Source organism: Nycticebus coucang, chromosome 16 (genome assembly GCF_027406575.1).
Source record: "Nycticebus coucang isolate mNycCou1 chromosome 16, mNycCou1.pri, whole genome shotgun sequence".
Lineage (NCBI taxonomy): Eukaryota > Metazoa > Chordata > Mammalia > Primates > Lorisidae > Nycticebus > Nycticebus coucang.
The window spans coordinates 77,282,118-77,287,998 of record NC_069795.1 but is presented as its reverse complement, the minus strand read 5'-3'; positions in this window follow the sequence as shown (position 1 = coordinate 77,287,998).

Here is a 5,881-nt window from a genome sequence, read left to right as displayed (position 1 = left end):
CACACAGAGGCTTGGACTGTGAGAGAAACTTCCTGCTGCTGATTTTGTTTTCTTAGGTGCTCAAACGCCAACCTGAGGTCACTGCTCTGCTCCATCCAGAATGGCACACTCCTTTCAGAGCTGTGTTCCTAGAGAATCAGAGTCAGAGACCACTCCTAGTCAGTGAGGCCCCCACTCCCTTCTCCAATTTGGAGTGGTTCTCTGGCCCCCGCAGGGCTTCAACCCAGCACATCCCAGCTGCCTCCACCCACTCAGTCTCTGGGGTGTCCGCTTCTCTGGGGCTGGGTGCAGAGGAGGGTGCAAATTTCTCTGCTGCCCCCTGCCCCATGTCTCCAAAATAAGCCGCCAACACCTTTTCTTCAGCAAGCTTGCCGCCAACTCACTGGAGAGGGGAAGCAAATCTCCAAGAGTCCCTGCAGTGAGCACTGTCTGGTCTGTACTGAGGTTCGGATGGACTCCAGCTGGTCTTGGCCAGTGCCCTGCTCTCCCTTCAGGAGGTGAAGGTTCTCTCTGCTCCCCTTTTCCACTGCTCCTGCTCTTCCTGGCCCCCAGGTTTCCTCCCTCCATCATTGCAGCATCTCCCAGAGCCAGGTCTTGCCCACCACTGCACACAGGTTATTTCCCATAATCATTGTTCCAATCATGAAGTTACGCAGCCCCCAGGGAACCTGGGCAACCCAAGTCGGCAGACCTCCTCTGTGCATCAGATGGCTCAGTTTCAGCCATCCAGCCACTCTGCTCTCCTAATGCTGCCGTACCCCCTCTGAACCTTTGGGAAAGGAGAGTTAACCCCAGGGAGCCCGAGCTCCTCAGCTGGAAAACAAGCAGAGTGATAATACCTGCCTGGTGAGGTTGCTGTGAAGATTGATCATCTTATATATAAGACACTGGGCACCATGCTTGGCACGTGTTCACTATTGCTATTACTCCGGAGCCTCTTTTCTTGGCTTAAGTTTAAAATTCTTAACAGAGATAATCTGATGAGCCCAGTATAGGTCAGGCATCTGTTACCAGACCAGCAGCTCTGGCCAGAGCAGAGTGTGTAGCTGAAATATTGGCCACTGAGGCCCCAGGGAAAGAGGAAATAATATCCTTGTGAGCCAGGCAGCCATGCCCCCTGCGGGTTACCAGGCTTATGTTAGGGGACATTTGCCATTAGTTGAGCAAATATGTATTGATACCTACTGTCAGTACCACCCCTAGACCTGGGTAAGAGGGACTAGGGTCCTCAGGTTTGTGCCTCAGAGCAGTACTTTTCAGAGCTTGATGTGCACACGAATCACCTGGGGATCTTGTTAAAATGCAGGTTCTAACTCAGAAGTTCTGGCACGATTCCAAGAGTCTGCAGTTCAACCGGCTCCCAGGTGATACACATGGTGTACATTCTCCCCCCCCAGCCACACCCTACCCACAGTCACAGGGAAAAGGGATACGTTCACTCAGAGACCATCTCTCTTAGGTCCAGATATCTAGGACCCTGGAATTCATACCCCCAACGGCCCTGAGCCAGCTCCCAGGGTGTGCATGGGCCTCTTCCCTACGTCCTGCCTCCCAGGACGGCTACGACTGGTTCTTTGCAGGAGTGTAGATGAGTGTAGTGAGCCAGCTGCCATGTCCACCTGCCTGTGCACATGGCCCTCAAAGTGTGGGATGCAGCCTGGATGGGAAGAGAAGGGGGTGGGCTATGTGGGGGGAGCCTGTTCTCTCTGCACCTCCTATTCCAGACTGCCAAGCCTTTATAAAGGTTTATTTGTCAAAGTAGGAAGAAAACACACATTTTATTTAGTAGTTTGTTAGCTTGACTTTAGCATTTTAAAACATAGCCACATGGTAATGGGCCTCCATTGTTACTCTTGTCCTGGGCTGCCCAGTGGTCCAGGCGGCAGGCTGGCCTGCTGTGTGCAGGTACTGGAAGATACAGAGAAGCATCAGCCCCACTACCTCTGCCCCGGTCTCCTTTGGAGAGACCATGGCATTAGGGTGGTGGAGGAACACCAAGTGAGGAGGTGAGAAGCCCCCAACAAGGGCAGGTCCTGGTGGCCCACCCAGCACATCCCCAGATAAGCCAATACTCCAACTTCAGACTCCTCCCGGGGCTTTCTTCACTGTTTACAATGAGGCTGGATTCCTAAGTACCACATTCTTGTGTAGAAGATTCACACAATAGGTATAAATGCTACAATTTTTTAAGATATTCCAATTTGGGGGGAAAAAATAGCTCACTCACCCTCGGATTCAGGAGACTTGAATTCTAGTTCCACTTGTGCTATTCACTTTGGGCAAATATCTTCTCCTCTCTCAATAATCTAAGTTCCTAAATCTATAAAATGGGAAGCTTGCTTGTTCCCTCAGTCATGTCTAGCTTGAACAGTAATTCTTAGCCTAAAAAAAAAAAATCTCAGTCTTCACATGGTTGTCGCTTGTGGAGGAAGGAAACTGTGGCCTTCCTGGTCCTTAAGCGCAGCCTTTTGACTGAATCCAAATTTTACATAACAAATCCTTTTATTGAAAGGGGCACAGCAGAGAAAGATGAACTTTTCTTGCCTCCTTTGGTACTTAAAAAAGAATGATCTTGAAATCGGAAGGCCATAGATTGACCAGCTCTGTGAGGGCCAGGTGGGCTCTTGTTAGTTCTCCCTTTCTCTGTTGCCTTCAGGTTGGCGCTAGCAGCATGAAGCTGAGCTTCACAGCTGAACGCTGTTCTACATCACCGGAGGGCTTGTGGAGCCAGGTGCAGCGGCCCACGCCTGTAGTCCTAGCTACTGGGGAGGCTGAGGCAGGTGGATCACTTGAGCCTGGGAGTTTGAGGCCAGCCTGGGCAACATAGTGAGACTCCCTCACTCCACCCGTGTCTCTAAAATACATTTATATAAACACAGGCTTCTGAATATCACCCCCAGTATTTCTAATCTCATAGGGTAGGGCCTGAGAATTTGTATTTCTGGCAAATTCTTTTTTTTTTCTTCACTTTTTTTTTATTGTTGGGGATTCATTGAGGGTACAATAAGCCAGGTTACACTGATTGCAATTGTTAGGTAAAGTCCCTCTTGCTCTGGCAAATTCTTAGGTACTGCTGCTGCTGGTGAGGAACCTCACTTTGAAGAAAAGTGCTCAAGGCAACATGTGCCCACACCCCATAAGAGCATTAGCAGGCACCTGCACCAGTGGTAGACAGGGCTGGAGTGGGAAGGATGAGTGGTTATGAGGTCCTCATGAAGAAAGCTGCACCCAGCCCAGAGGAAGAGGCAGGCCTATGGCCATGGCCTCCTTAGTCTCCATGGGGAGAGGTGGGCTATGCAGAAAGATCCCTCCACATCTAGGCCAGATCTCCAAGCAATACAACCGGCCGAGGGTGTGAGACAGTATTCTGACTTCACTCTTTCTCCCAGCACACGGTTCTCTGGCCCTGCACTCTCTACCCTCAGAATGCTGAGCAGGGCCTTCAGGATGAGGAGATAATTCCAAGGTTAGCATGTAAAGGATGTGTGTGGTCAGAATGCCCGCTCTTTCTCTTTCCTAGTTTTTTATGTCCTGGAAAGGATAGCATTCCTAATAAACTAACAGGGAAAAAGAAACTGTCTAATAGAAAAAAAAGAGAGAGAGAGATCATAACACACAACTACTCCCTTGTTTGGTTAACCACGTGGGGCTGACCTTGTCTCTAACAGTTTATTTTCACAGCATTTGAAAATAACTGAAAAGTTAGGATCATGACCCTCCCTCAAATCATGCTCTTTCCACCACCATTTTCTGGGGAAACTGATAACCTAGCCTAACAGAGAAGGGGGGGGGGAGGAGGAAAAACAGACACAGTGACTTCACATCTGGCTCTTGCTACTGGCTAGCAGCAGTCCTTTTCCTTTCCTTTATCCCCGTAAAAACCTCCAAACCCCTTATCCTAGAGCCAGCACTTATTCCTTTCTTTTCTGCCATGTCCTTCCTCTTTCTCTCCTAATCTTTGTGTCAAGAATCTTTGTCAAACCACACTGAAAGTTCCCACCCTAACCATCCCCAGAAACCTCCAACTCAGCAGAAAATTCACACTTTCTTTTTTTTTTTTGGCCAGGGCTGGGTTTGAACCCACCACCTCCGGCATATGGGACTGGCGCCCTACTCCTTGAGCCACAGGCGCCACCCTGAAAATTCACACTTTCATCTTCTCTACTATGTTCTACCTTTGGGACATTAGAGATTGAAGAGAAGAACCTGGTGGCCTTCTAGGCAGGGCATTCTTGGATACCAATCCAAGCACCTGTGTGGCAGACTCTGCCTTTGGCCTCTTCCCTGTCTTTCTGTCTTGCAGACCCTAATTTTGTTCAGGATGGTAACATGCCCACCATCACTGACTGGTGTCCAGGCAACTTTTTAGCTAAAGAAAACTAAGTGGAAGTTCCAGGGTATGGATTTCAGGGAGACTTCCTAAGAGGCACAAACTGAGCTAGCCCTTCACCATAAGTTCTTCTCCCTTTTCCTGCCCAGAAAGCAGACCAGTTAGCCAGGACAGCAAGGAAATGGAGCAACCATGTGAGGCGACAAGCAAGGAAAAGGCGACAAGCAAGAAAAAGCATGGTAAGGGGACAATAGCAAAAAGAGGGAAGCATTGGGGTTTAGTGGCAGGACCCAGGCCTGGAATGGCCCAATCCAGATTCCTTGATGGCTACTTCTAGTTTTCTCTTGTTTCAGCTGAATACATTGCAAACTGATACAAGTGGTAATAGTGGAAAGAGCATGAGATAGGTCCCTAGAGCTCCCAGGTCAGCGGTTCTCAACCTGTGGGTCGCGACCCCTTTGTAACAATGAAAACACATCCTGCATATCGGATATTTACATTACGATTCATAACGTAACAAAATTACAGTTATGAAGTAGCAACGAAAATAATTTTCTAGTTGGGGGTCACCACCATATGAGGAACTGTATTAAAGGGTCGCGGCATTAGGAGGCATTAGGACGGTTGAGCGCCACTGTCCTAGGTTCTTTCCTAGCTTTGTAACAGGCTGTGAGACTCTGGGAAAGTCATGGCCCCTCTCTGGGCCTTGTTTTGTCATCTGTGTGGATGAGCCAGAGGCCTTCAGGGTCTCCTTAGGCCTTTCTGTAGCTCAGATTCAAGAACCAGAGCTGAACATGGAGGGATTTTAGGGATAGGACAGGAAGTCCCTTTGGGGACGGCTGATATCCTGAGGTTGGTGTCTTATCAGTGTTCAGCCAAAAGGAAATCCTGATGCACGGAATGTGAGGTGTCTTCAATAATACAGTCCAGCCCTTGTAAGCCTTTTAACATTCCAAAGGGGATTGTTTCTAAGTATCTCCTTGACATCAACCTCGGGGTGTCTAGAAGAAGCCCTATTATCTGTAGAAGAAGCCCCAAGGGATTTCTGTCCTCCAAACTTGTCACCTGCCGTCACCCCTCATTAGTCAGGTATGATGAACAGTTGGAGCTCTTGGCTGCTCATGGGAAGGACAGAGCCTGGTGCTGCCCCAGGGGAGAAGCCTGAGACCCTTGAGATTTGTCGTGAAGCAATCTCTGTGATGTGTGTGTCAGTTTTAGGTCTGGGTCACATGTTACAGCCCTGATTCTGGAGCATAGAGGCATCCCTTCTAGAAGTATGAGAGAAGGAGAAGAAAATCAGGGTACTGTGAGTAGAGAATTGGCAAAAGGGGTATGGAGGCAGACTGCCCCAAACCAAACTGTCCTCTAGCCTGGCCAGCCCAACTTTATCCTGGTAGGGTTAAGGCACCTGCAGGTTCTGTGAGCCCTCTGAGGAGAGACAATGGTAGGGCCCCAGTCTCTCAATGAATGGAGGAACATACCAACAGCACTTTTAAAAGGCAGTCAGGCAACTGTGACAGATGTTTGCATTATCAACCTGGTGTGAGTTGG